General features: G+C 38.7%; 1 protein-coding gene across 3 annotated transcripts in view; it reads left to right on the forward strand.

The window, feature by feature from the left end:
• Positions 1-25,390, forward strand: part of NRG3 (neuregulin 3) — a 601,472-nt gene that overhangs the window by 47,731 nt on the left and 528,351 nt on the right. The gene's annotated exons all lie outside the window — the stretch shown is intronic.

Here is a 25,390-nt window from a genome sequence, read left to right on the forward strand (position 1 = left end):
CTCTAGCCGGTGCAGCATGATACCATGGTCGATGGTATCAAAAGCCGCTGAGAGGTCTAATAGGACCAGGACAGAGGAACAACCCCTGTCCCGAGCCCTCCAGAGATCATCAACCAACGCGACCAATGCCATTTCCGTGCTGTACCCAGGCCTGAAGCCCGACTGGAACGGATCCAGATACGACGATTCATCCAGGTACTGGGGGAGCTGTCGCGCTACCACACTCTCAACAACCTTCACAACGAAGCGAAGGTTGGAGACTGGACGATAATTTGCCAACACTGCCGGGTCCAAGGAAGGTTTCTTGAGGAGAGGCCTCACCACCGCCTCTTTCAAGGCGGCAGGGAAGACACCCTCACTCAAGGAAGCATTTATAATCCCCTGGAGCCAGCCTCGTGTAACCTCCCGAGAGGCCAGCACCAACCAGGAGGGACACGGGTCCAGTAAACATGTGGCTGCGCTCAGTCTACCCAGTATCCTGTCCACGTCTTCGGGCGTCACAGAATCAAACTCTTCCCAGATAATACTCACAAGACCTGCCTCTGTCCTCCCCCCTGAATCTACCCAGTCAGAGTCCAGATGTTCCCGAATCTGAGCGATTTTGTCATACAAAATTATGTACTTTAGATTAAAGTACAGAAAATAGAAAGAACAATAAAGCGTTCTATCTATATTAATTACAATTTAGGATGCCAATATTACAAGCATAAAATTATTTGGTTTTTTCTATCAAAAGTTTAATAGAATCTCTGTAACTGACATCAATATATTGGCTGTATGATAATGCATGTGAGCCTTGGTGGCGCAGTGGTTAGAATGCAATATTGCAGGCAAATTCTGCTGACTGCTGACTGCCAGCAGTTCGATCCTAACCGGCTCAAGATTGACTCAACCTTCCATCCTTCCAAGGTCATAAAGTGAGGACCCAGATTGTTGGGGGCAATAGGCTGACTCTGTAAACCACTTAGAGAGAGCTGTAAAGCACTGTGAAGTGGCATATAAGTCTAAGTGCTGTTCCTATTGCCATGTTGCGTGGGTGTATTGATGAAATGAAAAGTGAAAATGAGGCAAATTTAACAGAGGTTAAAATGCCTAAAAAGTTAAAAGAAAGAAGCCAAAGGCAAAATAATAATAAAAAGAATTTTACATTTGCTATTAACAATATTTAAGGACATTAAGGACATGTTGGGCCCTTAAAAACCAGGCTGCATGTGGGGTTATATTTACTATGCTGTGTGTTGTGTATGGAACAATTCTTGTTTAAATTTAAACTCCTATTGTGTTATGTATAATTGAAGCATACTTGTTGGCAGCATGCTGGCTTCTTCTTAATAACCTGGAAAAATATAATTAAATGGCATCTTAATTTATTTTTGTTACTAAAATATCTAACAAGAATTTGGGTACCTCTAGTGAGCAGGTACCTGTATCCCCAATGATACAGAAAGTTAGGCTAAATGACTCTTTGAACCTACTTATTTTAATCCAATTAAGTTTCTTATGGTTAAAAGGGCTTGTTTTCCAGTTATTAATACAAAGAGTCTCTCTGTTTTCTATTACAAATATATTTGCAATATTAGTGCATTTGATTCGCTCTAGGGCTTAACAGACCAGATTTTAAAAATTGAGAACAATCTTTTTTGCTTATTTTTTTAAACTGCTGTGAGATCAGAACAGTAGTAATTAAATTATGATTATTAAATTTATTTATTGCCTATTTCACCATACGGCTACTCTAGTCCTAATAGAGATGATTATAATCTAGAGGTAATAGATTTAATAGATTAGATTAAATCTAATCTATAGTTAGATTATAATATAATCTAAAAATAAAATCTTTCTGAGTTGAGTTCCAGACTACAATATTTGTTTATTTTTTGAGGTCACCAAAGTCAGATGCCTTCTGATGTGATAGATTCTTCTAAAAATATTTGAAGGTAGTTTTTTTCTTGACACACCAGCACAGGGTTTACGCCATGTTGTATTAAAGTGTATTGTCTATCAATCCAATCTTTTATACTGCAATAATTGACAATTCAAGCTGTGAATGGACTGCTTTGTGACGGATCATTGTAATTGTTTTGTCACAGTCACAAATAGACCATGGGTGTGAAATTCACCTGCATTGCCTAGATAGCCAAGTGCAAGTATGTTGTAGGTAATAAATCCTGTCCAATTCTGGTGCTCTTAAACATGTGTCCTCTTGCTGTAGGTGGTGCAGTCCTTATAAGTAAAAGGAGGGGAACCAGGATTGGGGCCGAATGATCAGAGAATTGTTCTTATTCAAAGCCAAATGCTCAAACAGGCTGTTGGTCCAAACGTTCAGACCTTTGAGGGATCCTCGAGGCTCTCTGAGCTTGGTTGTTTTCTTTCAGACATTTCATAACCCAACTAGGTAATATCATCAGTGCTAGTAAGGAGTGGGGTTTGCTCTCAGTTTATATTCTAGTGGCTTGCCCTGTCGGTGTTGGTGGGGTTGGTCTTGGAGGTCCCTTGGTTGGGATTTTTGCTGTTGGCTTCTTTGGCAGTTCCTTGACTGGACATTGATTACCTGTTGATTAATCTCTGCTCCTCTGGGTGTTGAGTTGCTGGTGGGGAGGAGTTTCGGTCTTTTTGTTCCCTTTTTGGCTTGTTGATTTTCTCTTTTGCACAGTATGTAGATCAGGGGTGCTATTCAGCAGGTTCTGGCGAACTGGTAGCGGACATTTTGAGTAGTTTGGAAAACCAGCAAATACCACCTCTGGTTGGCCTCAGAGTGGGGTGGGAATGGAGATTTTGCAGTATCCTTCCCCTGGAGTAGGGTGGGAATGGAGATTTTGCAGTATCCTTCCCCTGCCACATCCACCAAGCCACACCCACAGAACTGGTAGTAAAAAAATTTGAATTCCACCACTGATGTAGACGTTGTTTATCTCTACCTGACTGATGGCTGATGGCTGATCTGTCTGAGTGTCCAGACTGCTTCCAGGAATTCCCTAGCATTTTTGGACTTGGCTAGGTCTAGGATGGTCATGGTTTCCCAGCTGAAACTGGTTAAGTCTGTGCATGTGTTCTGAAATTAAAGAGTTTTCAAAAGTCTTTCAAAGGTTGATATGAAAATCCTCGAAAACATATCAACAATTATTTATCAACGATTATCAGAATCTAACCCATTTGTTTTTCAATATATTTCTTTGATTGCCAATAAAGAATAGGTCAGATTCTGATAACTGTTACATTCAGCTAGATGATTTCTGGATTTTAGGAAGCATCTTGGGGGCTTCCTAAAATCCAGGAATTTATCCCCCTCCCTCAACCCAAGAACTTGAGTAGAAAAGGAGCTGTGATTTTTTTCAGTTTGAAGGTCCACCTTCAAAATGGTGCTTCCTGTCGGTGGGCTTTCAACATACCAATTACATATCTCAGTGCAATTATCAGTCTCTCCCACTCCCTACTAGCACTGATGATACCTAATTGGGTAATGAAACATCTGCAAACAAACAAACAAACAAGTTCAAAAAACACAGAGAACTCTTCATTTCAACCCTGAGCTACAAAAATTCTCCTTTATCGATTTTCAGTCTCCTCCATTAGTATGTGGTCCTTCTTTGAAGAGTCCCATGGTTTTCTGGCCAGACCAGATCTCATTCCTCACTTCAGCCATTTCCCTCATATAGTAAAACAAGACTTAAATTGGGATTCCATCTTTTTAAAAGGAGAAGATGAGAAGCCATAAATGCCATTAAGGAAGATGATTTGATTTTGGGAGGGAGGGGGGGAAATAATGGACTCCAAGTGGAGAAATGTAAGGACAGAATGTTGTTTAATTGGTTGGTCCCAGTGGTGGGATGTCCCCGGTTCAGACCGGTTCTATAGAACCGGTAGTAAAACCGGTGGGAGGCTCCGCCCACTGACCCGGATGCCATCATAAGTGATCTGTGCATGCTCAGAAGAGCGTGTGTGCGAGCGAATCGAGCGCGTGCGTGTGGGCATGAGGCGAACCGGTAGTAAAGATAAGTAGAACCCACCCCTGGTTGGTCCCTCTGTTTTCTAGCATTTATTCAATGCAGAAAGTTTGTGAAGCCCTGATCTAGAGGAAAAGATATCCAGAAGTCCAACACCCTGTCTGAATATGTGTTAAATCAATTCTCTGTCATTCCCTTCTTTGAACTTCTAGTTTCTGAGATCATGTTCTCGATAAAGTTGCTCTGAGGTTCTTCTTAATGAATTTTTTTGATGCCTTGTTCTGGATGGCTCCAGACTTATCTTATGAAACCGTGGCATTGCTGACTGCTGATGCAAAGGATATTTTTTGCTGAAAGTAACAATTCATCTGTAACTTGTGATATACTTCTGTCATTTTGTAAACCTGACTGTGGTCCCAGCTTGAGCTCCGGTTACAAAGCTCGGCAAAAATAAAATCCTTTCTCCAAATAAATCACAAATTAAAATTTTGCATCCAGATTAACTGGAGGGGGATTTTGTTTTGTTTGTCACGAAAGCATTTGTGAGCAGGAAAGTGACAGTGGGAATATGTACTGTGCTGATTTAAAATAAAAATAAAAATCCCACTCCACTGAATATACATACGGCTCCTTTTAGCCTACTTTAAACAAATATGTTATGATTTCAAACGTCAATTTCCCATGCAGATCAGAGCAATGGGGAAGCTTGCATTAGCTGACCAAGCCAGGAAGTTTATGGCTGCACGTAAGTGTTTGCAATCTTAGGATGTAAATTATTGCCAAGTTGTATTTTACTATAAGCAATTATGCCGCTGCTTAGAAATACAAGTGCATTTAGCTTTCCAAACACAAGAGAGGAAATGAGCAATGGGAAGCTGAAGTTTGATTTGGCCATGCTTTTATGATGATGTAACACTCTGAAGAAGTGCAAACCTTGCATATATTTTTTTTTAAAAAAAAACTTCTGCTAGGGAGGAACAGCTTAGCAACTCTTTATTTCCGCCACATCTCTGTATTTACTTTGAAAGTTGTACTGGAAAGTTGTACTAGAAGGAACACATCATATGCTGTTTGTTTCCTTTTTGATATTAGGAGATGTGGAATAGAGACAATAATTAAGTTGACTACATTAAAAAGAAACAGATTCTGACTTTAGAATCAACACTCACAGAGAAGGACAATGTTTCCTTCTCATAGACCAATAAGTGATTGACATGCTAAGATGAGGGTGCTTTCAGTTTTAGCCGCCACGATATAAAAAAAGATGTTGAGACAAAGAGCAACCAAGATGATGAGGGGACTGGAGGCTAAAACATATGATGAACGGTTGCAGGAACTGGGCAGGGCTAGTCTGGTGAAGAGAAGGAGCAGGGGAGACATGATAGCAGTCTTCCAATATTTGAGGGGCTGCCACAGAGAGGAGGAAGGGGGTCAAGCTATTTTCCAAGGCACCGGAAAGCCAGACAAAGGATAATGGATGGAAACTGATCAAGGAGAGATTCAGAAATAAGGAGAAATTTTCTGACAGTGAGAACAACCCATGGAATAGAAGTTGCATTCAGAAGTTGTGGCAGCTTCATCCCCAGAAGCTTTCAGAAAGAGACTGGAATGCCATCTGTCAAAAATGGTGTAGGGTCTGCTTCTGGACTAGATGATCTACCTTCCAACTCTGTTAATCTGTATCTGTATCCATTCTTCCTACTTCAAAGGTAAAGTGTCAGATGTAAATGCCTTATTCTCTATTGTGTAAATAATGTATATATGGGACATCAGGGGTTAACTTATTCTTTGGATTTTAATGTATTCATAATTTACCACTCCCATTCCTGGCTCCACCCCTTGTATATATAAGGAGCCACCCTCACCATTTTCTTTGCTTCTAACTTGAATATTCAGCGAATATAGAATGCCTATTATTATTAAAGAGAAATATATTTAAATCTCTAATTCTTATTATCTTTATTGAGTCTGATCCTGAAAATATTGCAACAAGCTGGTAGCAGAGGATGGTTAATTGACTCAATAAATAATTAAAAATGTCTAAGAAAGATAGGCCCAACACCAGGGCCTACAGCAAGGAAATAGAAACTGAACAAGAGATGATCAACGAATCCACTAACGCGATTTCGAGAGAATCCGAAGAATACACCACTGAAGAAGAAGAACTGATAAATGAAAATAATGACCAGGAAGAAATCGAAATAGAAAATAACGAACTCAGGTCAGAGATATTGAAGATACTAAAAAGCCAGAAGAACGATGAAAGCCTCATCGCGAACCTCCAAGAAATGCTGAAGAACAACGGAGCAGCGAGAGAGAAAAACGTCGTTAAAGAAAAACCCAAAGATCAAAAAACTGTGAGTGAAATGAATACTGAGAAAGTCGTTGTAAAAAAGAAAAGATGTGATCCCGCGCGAAATTTTGAATGGCAGCCATCTTGGTTTCAACGAAATTCAAAAGAGAATGGAGCAGAGCCAATCAAAACGCTCAGTTCAAAATTTCTGGCGCGAAAAACGCTATCAGACGACGAAAGTGAAAAAGAAGACTCAAACTCTTCAGAAGAACCAGATTCAGAAAGTGAAGACGATTTAACAAAGTCTCAAGTAAAGTCAGCAATGAAAACGCTTTTTGCTGTTTTTGGGCCAAGATTGAAAATTTCCAAGGCACCAACGAAGAAGCAAGAGATCAAACCGACAACTCGAGACCTGCACGCTCCCATCCTGACTTCGAAGGCGACGACACCTGAGCCCAGAGAGCCATGCCGATTCCGTCCTACACCGCAGACCGGATCAAGTGCCAACGCACACGAAAGAAAGAGAAGAGCTGTCGCCACCACCAGAACCCCTAAAACCGAACCAGAGACCGACTCATCTGAAGAGGAGCGGAACGAGAGAGCTGAAATGGAGAGAACCTTCCACGACGACGCCAAGGAAGAAATGAGCAACGCGCATGTGCAAAGCTACGTAGACGGCCCCGAAAGACTTGAACTGGCCAGAGAACCGCGCAGACTCGTTGCGAGCATCCCCATGCCGTTCTGTAATTTCCTGCACTTGCGAGACCACGGACTGCCTCAGGTTGTAAGTAATGGACAAAATAATGTGGGGAACTTACCCAGTGACTTCCCAAAACTTAGAATTGATGGCATTAATTTACAAGAGTGGTATCAACAGCTTCAGGTTGTCTTTATGAAAGAAAATTTACTATTCTTTATAACTAGTCCTCCAAGAAGACCTTGGACTTTAAAAATAGATTGTTTACATCATAGAGCATTTTTCATAATAATATCTAGCGTATCTCCTGCAATGTATCATAGCATCAAATCAAACCTAACTGTGTCAGAAATAATTCAATGCATGTTTAATCTATTTCACAGCGATAGCGTAGCTACAACTACAAGAATGTCTAAGGATTTCTTTTCTTCTAGAGTGAAACCAGGGGTTTCTATAAGTGAGCATTTGATATCTCTAAACAAAATAAGAGCTGAGCTGCAATTGAGGGGGGAAGTGATTTCAGATCAAACAATGAAAAGTGTTATTATCAATTCACTTGATCCATCATGGGATAGATTTATGTCACACTTAGATACTATTAATTTAGGATATTTAACCATAGAAAGTCTATCTAACAAATTGATAGCAGAAGACAATTCAAGAAAAAATCGTTCCAGTAATCAAACAGAACACAAATCTTTTAGGAAAGTAGCTTTCCAAGAAAAATATAATGAAGCCTTTAGATGCCACAATTGTGGGTCCAGGGAACACAGTAGAAGAGACTGTCCCAAAGTCTCAAGGGAGAGACATAGGCCAGAATATAGGAGCAAATACAATTATAGACAGTCTTCCACAGATAGACACAAATATAGAAGCCCACCAAATTACAGAGAAAGTAGAGGGGGTAGAGAAAATTCAAAAGAGAGAAAATCTGGGTCACTAAATGGACTAAACAAACAAGAAAACACCAAAACACAACAAAATGAGAACAATAATTGGCTTATTGATTCTGGTGCAACCAATCACACCACTAACAACAAAAGTATATTATCTTCATTTACAGAAGATAAGTTTGTGATAAAGGTAGCTAATCAAGAAAAGGTTCAAGTATTAGGCAGAGGAAATGTGACCTTGCCTGGTTTAGGTAAAATAGAGGGGGTATTATTAATCCCAGAAATACCTCATAACATACTAAGTGCTATAAAACTAAGCAGAGATTCTGACATCAATATAGTTTTCTCAAAGGGGAAAGCAACTTTAGAGAAGGACAAAACAAATATAGGCACTGTGATGATAAAAGGAGGTCTACCCTATCTGATAACGAAAGAAAAATGGTTACATAACATTGATTCAAATATGGAAGATTGTATTGAAGCAGATGATGAAAATGTTAGTAACAGTGACAATGATGAATGTAAAATACCTCATGATCACAAAAATACACACAATGAGAAGAAACCAAGAATAGGTAAACCAATTCATGATGAGTGTGCTCACATCTTACATAGGAAGTTAGGACATGCAAGCTTTCCTGTAGTTCAAAAAATGACTGAACACGCAGAAGGTGTCAAAATAAAAAATTGTGAAAATTATTTGGAATGCTCAGTATGTAAATCCACCAAACTAAAAACCAGTCCCAGACCAAAAAAATCTAACAGATCAACTAACAATATTTTTGACTTAGTACATATGGATTTAGTTGGTCCATTAACTCCATCAATTACCTATAGAAAACGTTACTTTCTAACAATAGTGGATGATTATAGTCGCTATGGTTTTGTTTACACATTAAAGCACAAGGATGAAACCTTTCAGAAATTTAAGGAATTCTACAAACGCATAGAAACACAACATAATATCAGAATAAAACAAATTATGACAGATAGGGGATGTGAATTCATGTCTAAAGAATTCTCCCAATGGTTAAAGGATAGGGGAATGCTACATTTCACGTCCAATCCATTTTCTGCGTTTCAAAACGGGATTGCAGAGAGAAAGAATTCCACACTACAAACCATGATTAGATGCACATTAGAGGATGCTGGTTTAGGCAAACAATTCTGGTCAGAAGCCCTACATTATTCAAATTACACTCAAAATAGAACCTGGTCCAGTATTGTGAATAAGACACCGTATGAGGTGATGTACAATAGGAAACCTAAATTAGCACACATGCACATATTTGGAGTCACTGCAGATGTGCACATACCTAAGCAGTTGAGGAGAAAGGGAGAAAACGTATCCAGAAGATTAAGATTTATGGGATATGAAACTGGAACCAAAGGGTACAGATTCATTGATAATAATAACAAATTTATAGTCTCCAGAACAGCTGTGTTTCATGAGCAGGCCAATTGGTCTAAACTGCACCTTAATGAAATATTTCCAAATAAACGCAAAGATGCGATATCTTGCGAGGAAGGGACAATAGAAAATCAAAACATTAACAAAAATAAGAACAAAACCAAAACTTGGACAAATAGTCAGCATAAAATAAAGACAGACACATTAACAAAAAAGGAAGCTAGATATTTGCACGACAACCATAGCAAACCTGAAAGAGCTATTAGAAACAATAGAAATCAAATACCAAGTAAATACAAAGATTACATAATGCATATGAATGGAGAACAAATAACACCTAATACATATGAGGAAGTATTAAAACTCCCTCGTGAAGAAAGAGAAAAATGGGAACTAGCTATGAAAAAAGAGATGGAAAGTTTGCAAGGACTAAATGTATTCACTCCTACGATCGCACCTAAGGATAAAACAATTATAGGTACCAGGTGGATTTATAAAATTAAGAACCTAGAAGGAGGCAATACTTTATACAAGGCTAGACTAGTTGCACAAGGTTATGCACAAAAATATCCAGAAGATTATACTGACACATACTCCCCCACGGTGAGGACAGAGAGTGTTAAAACAGCTCTAGTAGTAGCATCTGCACTCAATCTGGACGTATTTCAATATGACATACAGACTGCGTATTTACACGCAAAACTAGATAAGGAAATATATGTAAGAGCACCACATAGTCAATACACTAATAAGAATGAAATTTGGTTATTAAACAAGAGTCTATACGGATTAAAGCAATCTGGCAAGAGATGGTACGATTGCTTGGTAAAAGTACTAAAGACCATGGATTTCAACGCTACCACTGCTGATAACTGTTTCTTTGTAAAAAAGAGTGATGATCACATTGAATTTGTATTAATTTATGTGGATGATATTTTATATATAGGAAAACACAAAGAGAGCAGAGAAATCTTTGTAAATAAGTTAAACGAACATTTCTCGTTGAAATCTCTAGGTAAAGTGAATAAATATCTTGGTGTACAAATTAACAAAACTAGAAGGGGATTCAAACTTACTCAGAAAGATAAGATCATTGAACTTCTAAACAAATGTAATTTAAACAATGCCAAAACCTGTGACACTCCTATGCAAACTGATTTCCTTAGAAACACTGATGAGTCTTCCCCTGAATTTAAAGATAATACATTTTACAGATCAGTTATAGGCTCACTCCTTTATATATCTAATTGGACCAGACCAGATATTGCATTACCTCTCAATTTATTGTCAAGATATGTTAGCAAACCAACCATGTATCATTGGGAAGCTGTCAAAAGAATTCTAAGATATTTGAAAAGTACATTAGATTTTTGTTTAGTATTAGAACCTAATAATGACAAAGAACCAAAAATTACCTGTTATGCGGATGCAGATTGGGCTGGTGATACATCATGCAGAAAGAGTACTTCTGGTTATATTTTTCTATTGAATGATTGTCCAGTTTACTGGTACACTGGTAAACAAGAACTGGTAGCCACTTCAACCACAGAAGCGGAATATGTTTGTTTATCCAAAGCTGCAAATAACCTTGTATGGTTCAATGACTTGATCTCAGATGTTTGGAAAAAACCTGCATTACCTTTTGTTGTGCATGAAGATAATAAAGCAGCCATTGAAATATCCAGATCCGATGCCATTGGACAAAGGTCCAGGCATATTGATATAAAATTTAAGCACGTGAGACAATTATCTCAAGATGGATTCATCAAAGCAATACATTGTGATACTTCTGAACAATTAGCTGACATATTAACGAAGCCTTTACCTTCTAAACAGCACAAATATTTAACTTCTAAATTGTATGTATTATATTGTCCTGAATCTGAATGTAATTGGTGTTGTATAGCGAACCGGCATTTAGAGGGGGATTTGTCAGATGTAAATGCCTTATTCTCTATTGTGTAAATAATGTATATATGGGACATCAGGGGTTAACTTATTCTTTGGATTTTAATGTATTCATAATTTACCACTCCCATTCCTGGCTCCACCCCTTGTATATATAAGGAGCCACCCTCACCATTTTCTTTGCTTCTAACTTGAATATTCAGCGAATATAGAATGCCTATTATTATTAAAGAGAAATATATTTAAATCTCTAATTCTTATTATCTTTATTGAGTCTGATCCTGAAAATATTGCAACATAAAGGTTTTTAAGAAGTGACTGGACAACCATTTGTCTGAAATGGTCTAGGGCCGTGATGTCGAACCTATAGCCACACGTGCCAGAGGTGGCACGCAGAGCCATCACCAGCTGCTCTTCTGGGTTCCGTCATACATGCGCACCTGCCAGCTGCTCTCTTCCAGGTTCCAATGCTCCGACGCATGCACTCTCCAGGTTCAGCACTTGGTGCCTAAAAGGTTAACCATCACTGGTATAGGCTCTCCTGAATGAGCAGGGGGTTGGACTTCCCTTCCAACTCTGTTATTCTGTTATTCAGCTACTACATCGTCTGGTCTTTCAGGCAATGGAATACAAATTGGATTGATAATACTCCTACTGTTATCTATGGTCTGGCAATAATACTTGTCCTCATGTTTATGCAAATCCAAACATTCAGGGGTTTTTTTCCCAACAAAAACCCTGTTATTAAGCAACATGTAAGACAGCATTGATATAATGGATAATTTTGGAGGGGGAGATGTTCATTTCTGAATGTCTGCTAAATATGAATTATTATTTTTGCATTTATCTGGATCAAGATGTCATTATGCAAATATTGTTGATCGATTGAAATGTAATTTGTATACTGGAATCATTTTGGAATGACCATTGCAGATAAGGTTACTTTTTCTTAGGCTTATAATAATAATAAGGTTATTACTTCTTAGGACTGCTTTATATTCGACGGAGGTCTATTGTTGGGGGTTATTTGAATGGAAATATTGATTGTTATGTCCAGCATCTGTTACATGGTGGTTATTAACACTGAGATTTCACTGTAGTATATTAGATTGGGGACTTTTGATTCATAAATCCAGGTTTTGAAAGATTTTCCTTTAAAGATAATATTTTGTTTCATCTTTGCTACCCTTTCATGAGAAGTGAATTGACGTTTTCCATGCATTGTCTAACAAATTGCTTCAATAGCACGATGGGCGGCATATACATTAGATGATAGATAGATAGATAGATAGATAGATAGATAGATAGATAGATAGATAGATAGATAGATAAATGGAGAGAGAGAAAAATGATAGATGTTAGATGGATGGATGGATGGATGGATGGATGATAGACAGACAGACAGATAGATAAATAGATAGATAGATAGATAGATAGATAGATAGATAGATAGATAGATAATAGATAGATAGATAGATAGATAGATAGACAGATGGACAAACAGACAGATAGATAGAGATGGATGGATAGATAGATAGATAGATAGATAGATGATAGATAGATGATAGATAGATAGATAGATAGATAGATAGATAGATAGATAGATAGATAGATAGATAGATAGATATAATGGATGGATGGATGGATGGATGGATGGATGGATGGATGGATGGATGGATAGATGATGATGATAGATAGATAGATATTGTTTATTTATTTATATTACTGCATTTGTTCCCTGTCCAAATTTAGTCAGACTCAAGATGGTTTAAAACAGCAAAACTTATCATTGATTAAAACTTCTATAGGTAATTAATCACAGAATGCAAATTATCCTAGATACAAAAACACTAAATTGTTGTAAAATTGTAATAAACTCACAATTTCTATAGAAATGCACGGAATACTGACTGAAAAAAACTCAGTTTTTGCTTTGGCCAGTTTTTGGAAAGCTATTTCCTTGGGAGCCCCAATCTAATTTCCAAATTGAGGCTCCTCTTACAAAGAAAGACTATGGTTTGACCTCACCTTCTTGACCTCACCTGATGTGCAAGCAGAATAAGAAACAGCTCTTCTCTGAGAAACTCCCTGCATGGATAAATTTTATTTGGAGGAGGTGATCTTGAGATATTTAGTGCAAGACATATAAAGTTTTGGAGGCTGAGCTAGGCATTTTGAATTGCTTGGTGAAATTCAAGACTCAAAGCCTAGGTCTAAGATCCCAACAGAAATAGGATCAAATAAAATCTCTTTGTTTAAATAGCAATAGTACTTAGACTTATATAAACTAAGAGCTGTGGTGGTGCAGTGGTCAGAATGCAGCATTGCAGGCTGACTCTGCCAACTGCCGGCAGTTCAATTCTGACTGGCTCAAGATTGACTCAGCCTTCCATTCTTCCAAGGTCAGTAAAACGAGAACCAAAATTGTTGGGGACCGTAGGCTGACTCTGTAAACCACTTAGAGAGGGCTGTAAAGCACCATGGAGTGGTATATAAGTCTAAATGCCATTGCTATTGCTATCTATGATCTAACTATGATCTATCTATGATCTATCTGTCCATTAATCATCCATCCATCATCCATCCATCTATCTATCTATCTATCTATCTATCTATCTATCTATCTATCTATCTATCTACATATCTAAATAGCAATAGTACTTAGACTTATATAAACTAAGAGCTGTAGTGGTGCAGTGGTTAGAATGCAGTACTGCAGGTTAATTCTGCCCACTGCCAGGAGTTCGATCCTGACTGACTCAAGGTTGACTCAGCCTTCCATCCTTCTGAAGTCAGTAAAATGAGGAACCCAAATTGTTGGGGGCAATAGGCTGACTCTGTAAACTGTTTAGAGAGGGCTGTAAAGCACTGTGAAGCGGTATAGAAGTCTAAGGGCTATTGTTAATATGTGATAGGCAATTATTCCTTTGCCAGTTAGCTGGACACTAAGATATATAACAACTCACAAACCTTTTCTAGATAGTTCCCCAAGGTATCCTGAAGTTGGGGACATAAGAGTAATCCAAGCTTGTAGTGATAACAGAATATTAAAGATCCTTGTGTTCTTGGTAGGATATATATCGTGTTTCCCCAAAAATAAGACTCTCATATTTTTTTGAACCCTGAAATAAGCGCTTGGCCTTATTGCCATGCACTCAAAAGCCTGATTGGGCTTATTATTAATTAATTAATTAATTAATTAATTAATTAATTAATTAATTAATTATCAGGGGATATCTTATTTTGGGGGGAAACAGGGTTTAGCTTTTCTATTATAAATGTATTAAAGTAGTAAACGAGTTATAGTGTTGTCAGGATGCTAATAATCATTCCACCAAAGTAATAAATGAACTGTTATAGTCTTATAATAATATTCTTGTCAATGCTTCTTATGAGAATTGACTCCCAAACTGATGTTAGAGCATTAATCTTGTCTTTTATTTGATACTCTGTTCTCTACATCTATTAAGATTACTGTAATTACTGCTGATGCAAACACACACATTTTATGGATTATTGTGCATTGGTGTCCACTTATGGTTATTGTCAGCATATGAGAAACATACATTTTGCGTACATTATGAACTTCAAGCTCAAAATGTTTTGAAGCAGCCATTGTCTCTGTTCCTTGATTCAAAGAAAACCTCTTGTATTTCAAGAGATTTCTTTCAAGGGCAGAATAATCTTTGTTATTCTGTTCTGACCTTGGGAGAATGAATGAATGATGTGCTCTGTATTATGGCCGTTTTGAACGTTCTGAGTGTAGGGGGGGAAAACGGGCTATTCTGCCATCCAAAGAGGTTGCTTTAAGTGTTCAGTGACTGAAACCAACGTGGGTCCTTAGAGCATCATTTCAAGGCTGGGACTAAATGTTCCCAGATTAGCAATGTTTGCTTTAATGGGCCAGAGATAACTTGAGCCACTTTAACAGCATGCCTTGCAATGGGGGTTGCTTTGTTCTAAGTTTGAAATGAAACATTTTGTACAAAATGCCCTCTCCTCTTGCCTTAGCCCAACACTTCATGGGGCAAGTGAGGAGAAGTGCTACCTATCTCTGGATTGTCACCACGATAACGAAGGAGGGGACATTGACTTTCAACAGCACGTTTTATGTGCATATTGCATATTTTGAATCACTACTCATGCAATTACAGCAATATAAAGTAGCAGGAAAGTTTTGCTGTACTGAACAATCCAATGTAGAAGAAGAGCAGACAGAGCCGGAGGGTGGAGTTAAGGGCATCATCGGCTTAGAGTCATTCCATTGCCACAAATGGTCCTAGTTCAGTGTTGGCGAACCTTTTTGTCACCAAGTGCTGAAACAGGAGCGTGTGTGTGTGTGTGAGAGAGAGAGAAACTGGAAGAGCAGCCACCCAGTGCGCATGCGTGTGCCAGGAAGATAATCTTTTGGTTTCCGGCGCATGCATGCGCACTGGCCAGCTGGTCTTCATGTGTGCATGCGCACCAGAAACCAGAAGACCAGGTAGATGGTGTGCATGTGCACACCAGAAACCAGAAAAGCAGCTTCCCAGCACGCCACATGCTCAGCAGGCAGCTGCTCTTCCAGTTTCCGGTACTCCCACGCATGCGAAGACCAGCTGGCCAGCGTGCTGGAACCCAGTAGAGCAACGGGCAATGGCTCGCGTGCCCAGAGAGATGGCTCTGCAGGCCACTTCTGCCACATGTGCCATTGGTTTGCCATCATGGTCCTAGTTCAACTCTTCTTGAATTCTGTTGACCCTTATCTGGCGTCAATTTAGTATTGAACTTTAGTTGACCTGATACTTGTGTGTGGACTTTTGAGCATTAAATCTTTGAACTGCAACGTAACTATGGGGCTGATCCTTTGCCCGTGAAAGCCTCTCTAAACATTACTTCAGTAACCAACTGCTTAGCCTTCTTGAAGGTTTGGAGACCACCAAACCTTGGAAAGCATTCTTGTATTGAATATATATGCAAAGGTGGATTTAAAAAAGAAGAATATCATTCTTCATAAATCCCATTGAAAGATTTTAAAAAGTATCCCGATTTGTTTTTAGACTTTGGGGTGAAATATATTGTCTTTTCATTGTTAGCAGATTTGGGGAAATCATAATCATGAAGTATGAGTTTTTTGTAAGCTTTCCACCGTTTGTTCTAAAACTGACATCATTATAACCTATGTTTAAATCACTGTTTTTATGTATGCATTATATTTTTACTATTGTATGCTGCCTGTGAGGTGGGTGGCTATATGAATTTGATTAAATAAATAATAACCAGATTTCATGGGTGGAATTCCTCATGACATACTTTGGAAACCTCCTTTAAAAAAAAAAGTGTCCCACCACTGAACAAGACCCTGTAAACAAAGATTAAGCACAACAAGGTAGAGTAGAGCTATTTTTCTTGATATGCTACTGAATTGCAGGGATTTGTGTCTATGTGTAACTATTACAGAATTCAGGATCTTGCTTTCCCTATAGGTGTACACCCACCAGTTCTTTTGCTTCAAATAAAATTGAACATAAAACATGACAGACTTATAGATACAATAAGTATACCTTCCAATCTCCATTCCTTCCCCACTGATCACACCTTACTTTGCATTTGAAAATGGGGGCTCCTTTCCATTGTGAAGGAGTTTTGGAGATTGTCGTGACATTTCTCTCTGGGGCGGCTCTATTGCAGTCTTCAGGATGTGCATGGTTTTGTGAGCAAGATAAATTAGATTCTAAAAAGGAGTCAGAGATATATTTTTTTGTCCTTGTGAGTTTAAAGCTACCATGGTTTCTGGTTGGAACACAGTTCCCACAATATGTACATGGAAGACTCTACATCTACAATATATCTAGATCTACAGTATATTCTTTCACATGATTGACAAGTGACTAGACTGTGTCCTATAATATATATGCATAAATATGTATGTATGTATGTATGTATGTATGTATGTATGTATGTATGTATGTATTTTGTCATGTTTATATAGAGTATATTGGAGGTGGAGACCCTTTGAGAGCTCCATGCAACAAAATTTCATTTTTATGTATGCCGATCAGTGTACATTCAAAGTGACAATAAAGTTATTCTAAGTCTAAATGTGTGTTAGATAAACATAATTCTTACATGGCCATATGATCCTTCGGTTGGGAAAGATGTCCTTCTAACCCATAATCCCATCAATGGCTACTGCACATACCTATGGGTGTAACAGGCTAAATCAGTCTATTTTAATTTGAGTTCTTCCATATGCATTGCATTAAAATCTATTGCTGCAAAAGTCAGTGAAGATTTTAAAACCGGAGATTAATTTGTAACCTTATAGATGTAAATTTTGGCAATATTACTGGGATATAACTCCGAACATCCGAAGATTCATGCATAAGTTGACAGAACTGTTTTCTGCAAAACTTCCATTAAGTTCAATGAAACTTATTCAAGAGAAAAATGGGGTGAAAAGTTTTCATTTCATTGTCTATGGACAGATTCTCAGTCATCCAGGTAACAGTTGTCTCAAAAGTGCTTTATTTAAAAAGGCAACTGGACTGTTTTTTGAGGAGGAAGAGGAAGACATTTTGCTTCTCATCCAAGAAGCTTCATCAGTTGGGACTTTTCATTTCATTGTACTTCAGTAAGATAGGTATGCTTTGCTGGTTTAAATTAAGCGCGCACACATACACACAAACACACAGAGATAGATATAGATATAGATATAGATATAGATATAGATATAGATAAATAAATCTCCTATCAAAACTGCCAAAACACCTGTTCACTGTTGGGCTGCTTACCATTTTGCATGATGTAAGTATTGATAGTTGGCCAACTGCTTTAGAAATAGATAATCTTGTTGCTGATAAACAGGGATTAACAATCAGCTGGATGTGTTATTTTTTTTGAGCAGTTGCTTTTGACAAGCAAGAGAGACTAAATTGCAGGCAGTCTTGTTTCTTGAGGTAAAGCAGATTGCTCTGCTTTACTCATTTCATATAATTTTGGATGTAGTTGAAGAAGTGTGCTCCAGTATTTGAGGGGCTGTCACAAAGAAGAAGAGCAGCAGTATTCCCATATGAATACCCGTATAAACATCACATAATTTGAAGCCCAGATAGTTAAAAGATTAGATTTTTCTCATGTGACCCTCCCTGGGGGTTAACATTCTTATTAATAATAATATTTTTATTGAAGATTTTTTAGAATAAAAATCATACAAATTTATAGAAAGAAAAAATAAAGAAAAGTGGTAGTTAAATAAATAAGAAATAAAACAGAAAAGAAAGAAAAGGAAAAGATAAAAATGTAAAGCAGCAGTTTCTGCTTCTTTTTATAACAGCTATGGATGCATTTATATTTTACCTTCTCTCTCTCTGAGGGTACATCATGATTCCTTTCTTGCCATATTTTATACTTTTTCTAATAATCAAACTCCTAAATCACAACTTCATTTTTTTTTCTTTTCTTCAGGAAACATTCCACCAGGCATGATAAAATGACCCTTTGCAGTTCCTTTATACATTCTAGAAAGTTTTTCCCATGTCATATGCCAATGGCACATTATTTTATTTAAAAATTCTCTTTTATATTGTAACTTTGGAGTTTCAAATTGTTTCAACAAGCCTCTTTGAAAATTTGAATATGCAGGCAGCATGGTCTTTAAAACATTCTTTATTTGCTTCATGCAGCAAAACCCTCCTATCCAGGAGCCTGGATAGTTCTGCAGACAAGGCACTGCAATTTAACACCAGTTGTCTGCAATTAAAGTAAGTTCGAATCTTGCCAGGCTCAAGGTTGACTCAGCCTTCCATCCTTTCTAAGGTGGGTAAATTGAGGACCCAGTTTGTGGGGGCAATAAGCTGACTTTGTATAAAATACAAAAGTATGAAGGCTATTGCTTAACGCACTGCAAGCTGCCCTGAGTCTCCGGAGAAGGGCGGCATATAAATATAAATCAAATTTTATAAGTTTAATTGGGAGAAAAGTTGTTTCTCTGGCATTGAAGTGTCCATCAAAGCCATGTAACTGATGCTATTTGTTTCATTTGTGTTAATTTATATCACTTGGATAATTGATGCCATTGGTGCAATTATAGAAATGAGGTAAGGTCATTGACCGAGATGGGCAGCCATCGAAACTGAACAAACAAACAAACAAACAAACAAACAAATAATGGCAAATGAAACCAATTGTGTCAATTAATAATTACACAAATGGCATACATTGACCCAAAGAAAGTTGTTCAATTTGCTTTGGAAACAATGGAGTTTTTTTTATTGGGGATGAACTAAAATGTTGTTGGAACATAGATAAGGAGTCCTTGTACAATTTCAGACAAATGTCTAACCGTAACCCTCTGGTGTTTTGGAGAATAGTTGGACCACCTCTTCTTTGTGGCAGCCCCTCAAATATTGGAACACTGCTATTAAATCACCCCTTGTCCTTCTTTTCACTAGACTAGACATACCCAGTTCCTGCAACTGATTCTGTTGCTGGCTTGCAGAAATCAACTGCTTCATTCAAAGTCTTCTGAATGGAGGATCTATAGAATAGCACTATAGCACTTAGACTTATATACCACTTCACAGGGCTTTCCATCCCCCTCTAAGCAGTTTACAGAGTCAGCCTCTTGCCCCCAACAATTTGGGTCCTCATTTTACTGACCTCAGAAGGATGGAAAGCTGAGTCAACCTTGAGCCAGTCAGGATCAAACTGCTGTGTGCAACATCCAAATAATAAAAAAGACTTGTAATTTTTGAATCTGACCCAGCCTAGCAGGTATGAATTGACTACTTTACTACTGGTAGTTACTACATCTTTAACTGCATGTCATAAGAACTCAGCCTCTCTGTACTGTACAAACTGGAGACATCTTTAATAGTTACTGCTTTCAGTTACAGTTCTTAGACCTTTGAACTGTCTGCAGTTTTAAAGAAGCTTACCGTTCGTTTTTGGACAAGCTGTGCAGACTATTTGGGGTTCCAAGTGACTGGACAAACTTTCTCGTAGGGTTTTCTGTGGTTGCAAACTGCCATTTTCAAAATTTGGGGAAAGATATCTTCATCCTAGTGACCTTCAATCAAACTGTATCAATAATATGCAAAATATAGAATAATTATTTGTCCTTGTTATAAATTAATTCCATTCATCAACTTTCCTCTATGATACGATTATTCTTTTCTTCAGTACTGATATTATCCAGGGTGAAACACTTCAGGGCAACCCCTGAAATATTAAAAATATTTATTTTACATGAATAGAATAGAATAGAATAGAATAGAATAGAATAGAATAGAATAGAATAGAATAGAATAGAATAACAGAGTTGGAAGGGACCTCGGAGGTCTTCTAGTCCAACCCCCTGCTTAGGCACGAAACCCTACACCACTTCAGACAAATAGTTATCCAACATCTTCTTAAAAACTACAAGTGTTGGAGCATTCACAACTTCTGGAGGCAAGTTGTTCCACTGATTAATTGTTCTAACTGTCAGGAAATTTCTCCTTAGTTCTAAGTTGCTTCTCTCCTTGGTTAGTTTCAAGGAGAAACTAACTGCTTCTTGTCCTGCCTTTGGGTGCTTTGGAGAATAGCTTGACTCCCTCTTCCTTGTGGCAGTCCCTGAGATATTGGAAGACTGCTATCATGTCTCCCCTGGTCCTTCTTTTCATTAAACTAGACATACCCAATTCCTGCAACTGTTCTTCATATGTTTCAGCTCCAGTCCCCTAATCCTCTTTGTTGCTCTTCTTTGCACTCTTTCTAGAGTCTCAACATCTTTTTTACATCGTGGCGACCAAAACTGAATTCAATATTCCAAGTGTGGCCTTACCAAGGCATTATAAAGTGGTAGTAACACTTCACGTGATCTTGATTCTATCCCTCTGTTTATGCAGCCCAGGACTGTGTTGGCTTTTTGGGCAGCTGCTGCACACGGCCGGCTCATATCTAAATGGTTGTCCACTAGGACTCCAAGATCCCTCTCACAATTACTACTATTGAGCAAGGTACCACATATACCAGGGGTGGTTTCTAAAATTTGTTACTACCGGTTCTGGGGGTGTGGCTTATTTTATGGGCGTGGCTTGATGGTCATGTGACAATTCTTTAGGATTTAGCAGAGGTACTGGTCTACCAGGCTTTCAGCTGCTTGTAGAGCTGTACTGGTCTGCTCATTTGTTTTTGGAGCGCACTGGTCTACCACCACACTGCCTTTTAACACTGATTAGCTGTAGGGCAGCCCTTTGAAGCCCCGCAGCAAAAGTCTAAACAGTTTTTTTCCTTCTAGCCGATCAGCTGGGACTTGGGAGGCAGCAAATAGATAGGGGGCAGGGCCAAATAAAAGGTAAGAATAACGCGGGGGGAGGGCTGGAGGGCCCAGCTCCCGAAAAAAGAGAACCGGTTCAATGACATCATATCATCACTGCTACCGGCTCGGCCGAACTGGGCCGAACCAGGAGGAACCCACCACTGACATATACTGTACCTGTGCATTTTGTTTTTCTTGCCTAAATGTAGAACCTTACTTTTTTCACCATTAAATTTCATTTTGTTAGATAGCGCCCAATGTTCAAGTCTGTCAAGATCCTTCTGTATCTTGAGCCTATCTTCTGGAGTGTTGGATGTTCCTGCCAGCTTGGTGTCATCTGCAAATTTGATGAGTTCCCCATCTATCCCCTCGTACAAGTCATTGATGAAGATGTTGAAGAGTACTGAGCCTAAAACAGACACTCGTGGTACTCCACTGCATACTCCCCTCCATGTAGATGCAGTTCCAGTGAGGACTATACGTTGAGTGCAGTTGGTCAGCCAGTTACGAATCCATCTGGTAGTGATGCTGTCTAACCCACATTTTTCTACTTTATCTAGTAGTAGGTTATGGTCTACTTTATCAAATGCCTTACTGAAGTCCAAGTAAATTATATTGACAGTATTCCTGGTGGACTCTGGTCCACTAATTTTGTCACTTTGTCAAAGAATGCAATAAGATTAGTCTGGCATGATCTGTTTTTGACAAACCCATGTTGGCTTTTGGTTATTACTTTGTTTGCTTCTAGGTGTTCACTGATTCGTTGCTTGATTATCTTTTCCAGAATCTTTCCTGGTATTGAGGTCAGGCTGATAGGTCTGTAGTTTCCTAAATCTATTTTTTTTCCTTTTTTTTTTAAGGAATCCAGGATCTTTGATACACACACACATACACACACACATATTTATATATATACACCTACATACATACACCTACACTCATACGGTGTATGTATATGTATATGTACCCTGTTTCCCTCAAAATAAGACCTCCCCTGATAATAAGCCCAATCAGGCTTTTGAGCGCATGGCAATAAGGCCAAATGCTTATTTCAGGGTTCAAAAAAATATAAGACACTACTTATAAGCTACTACTTAGTAGTAGCTCGGAATAATTATATGGTAAATGAGTGGGTAAGTTTGAGTGTATGTGTGTTTGGATATCTATCTATCTATCTATCTATCTGTCTTATCTGCTGGCTTGACAGCTGCGGATAGAAAGACATTACAGAGAGTGATGAGCATGGCACAAAACATCATGGGCTGTCCCCTGAAATCACTAGATGAAATTGCTAGGACTCACTGCCTTAGAAAAGTGAGGAGAATCCTCAGGAATGACTCACACCCTGGTCAGCACTTCTTTACTCTCCTACCATCGGATAGGAGATATAGAAGCATAGCCAGTCGGACGAACAGGCTGAAGAACAGGTTTTATCTGTGGGCTGTCAGAATGTAAGATAACTCCTGAATGCAACATAACTTCATAAGCATGTAGATTTGCAGGGCCGATGCAACATGTTCATATTGGTGCAATATATCATAATGCAATGTTACACACATATATGTATAGACGACTGTGTGTTTTTAGTATGATTTATTGAGTTAGGGATTTTCTTTCTTTCACTGTGAGTTATTGATATGTATTTATGCTGGAGGGGGTGCACAAAGGGAAGCCTAGTACATGTCTCGCCCCTCCTGTTCAACATTTATATGAAGCCGCTGGGTGAGATCATCCATGGTTTTGGGGTGAAGTTCCATCAGTACACTGATGATACTCAGCTGTACATCTCCACCCCGGACCACCCCAGTGATGCCCTTGATGTGATGTCCCGGTGCCTGGAGGCCATGTGGATCTGGATGGGGAGAAACAGACTCAGACTCAACCCCTCCAAGACTGAGTGGTTTCCGGCATCCCGATATAGCCAGCTGGTTCCATCGCTGACTATTGGGGGTGAGATCTTGGCCCCCTCAGAGAGGGCTTGCAACTTGGGTGTTCTCCTGGATGTATGGCTGTCTTTAGAAGATCATGTGATGGCTGTGGCCAGGGGGTCTTTTTATCAGGTTTGCCTGATTCACCAGTTGCGTCCCTTTCTGGACCTGGATGCCTTGTGCATGGTCACTCATGCCCTCGTCACTTCCTGTCTGGACTACTGTAATGCTCTCTACATGGGGCTCCCCTTGAAAATTACTCAGAGGCTCCAGCTGGTCCAGAATGTGGCCACGCGGGTGATTATGGGAGCGACATGGCGCATCCATGTAACACCTCTCCTGCGCGAGCTGCACTGGCTCCCAGTGGTCTTCCAGGTGCAATTCAAGGTGCTGGTTACCATCTTTAAAGCGCTCCATGGCTTAGGACCTGGGTACTTACGAGATCGCCTTCTGCCACCGATAGCCTCCCACCGGCCAATACGCTCCCACAGAGAGGGATTCCTCAGGGTGCCGTCAGTCAAACAATGTCGGCTGACGACCCCCAGGGGGAGAGCCTTCTCTGTGGGGGCACCTGCACTCTGGAATGAATTGCCCCCAGAGATACGGATGATCCCTGACCTATGCGCCTTTCGCTGTGCCCTTAAGACTTTACTGTTTCAACAGGCTGGGCTGGCTTAAATAATGAATTTAACACATTTCATATGTTTTAAACTGTTTTTAAATTTTATGGATATATATGTTTTATTGTGGCTGTGCACCGCCCTGAGTCCCTCGGGAGAAGGGCGGTATAAAAATTTAAATAATAAAATAAATAAAAATAAATAAAATGTGTTGTTCTTTGACATAAAGGTTGAATATCTATCATCTATCTATCTATCTATCTATCTATCTATCTATCTATCTATCTATCATCTGTTCGATCTATCCTTTGGAGATTGGCTGCAGGAAATTTCTTCCATATTATCTGGAATGTAATCAGGAGTTCATCTTGAGCCAAAAGAATCTTTCTCATAGTATCTCTCAATGCCATTTAGGCACACAGCTAAGAAGATTGATTGTCTATAGTTTTTGTTTTGCTTTTACTTCTTACATGGATTGAATGGATCGTCTTTTTGGGGGGGGACCCCTTTTGCAAATACGTCACATAAGCCTTTCTTAGCAACAGCACCACATGGGAATAGAAGCAGCAGAAATGCTGTTTCATCTTGTCTCCTTTAAAACCTCTAAACAATAATCAAAATCCTTCACCTCTTCCGTTTTCCTTACTTCCACATGTTTTCAAGCCTCTTTTGCACTTTGGATTACTGTATCCATTTTAAGCAACCAGATAAGGGCTCTTCTTTAATTCTCCTTCTGAGTAATTACTTGGTAGATATAATCAGTGTTAAACGGAATAAAGTACACAGTAATTGAAGTAGTAGAGGCTGTTGGACTCACAGGAACAATTGGGGCATAGCCGCTTTTAGGACTCTAAGAAGGAAGAAACCTGCTTGTTTCTGAGGGTATCTTGTAAGAGGATGGATCTTTCTGTCTTCTGATTGGTAGCTGACCTAGGAAGCAAGTAGACTTCAGTAAGGCAAATGTGCCTCCTTTCATTCATCAATTACATGCTTTAACCCCTAGCTGCCTCTCATAAGACAACCATCCGTGATAAATTATTATGCCAATTCTTTTCCCACTTTTCCCTATTTTTAAAAGTATTGTTTCATTTATTGTTGTCCATTTTGTCCTTCCTTCCTTCCTTCCTTCCTTCCTTCCTTCCTCCCTCCCTCCCTCCCTCCCTCCCTTCCACTTTGAGGGACATAATTTTTTGGGGGTGGGAACCCACCATATTTATAGCAACTTTTTTCACAATGCTTTCAAATAGACTAATCCTTTTAGAGATTTTTTAAAAAATCATAAATGAATATTAAAAAGTTGATGTGATAAAGAATGATAATGTGACAAAAGAAAAGGGGGAAAGATAACTTGATTTGACATAAGAAGACAAATAGATTATTAGAATTATTATGTAGAATTACTATGACATAAATT

The sequence above is a fragment of the Pituophis catenifer genome, unplaced genomic scaffold (genome assembly GCF_029215685.1).
Source record: "Pituophis catenifer annectens isolate HBS135680 unplaced genomic scaffold, rPitCat1.0.hap2 SCAF_6, whole genome shotgun sequence".
NCBI classification, from domain to species: domain Eukaryota; kingdom Metazoa; phylum Chordata; class Lepidosauria; order Squamata; family Colubridae; genus Pituophis; species Pituophis catenifer.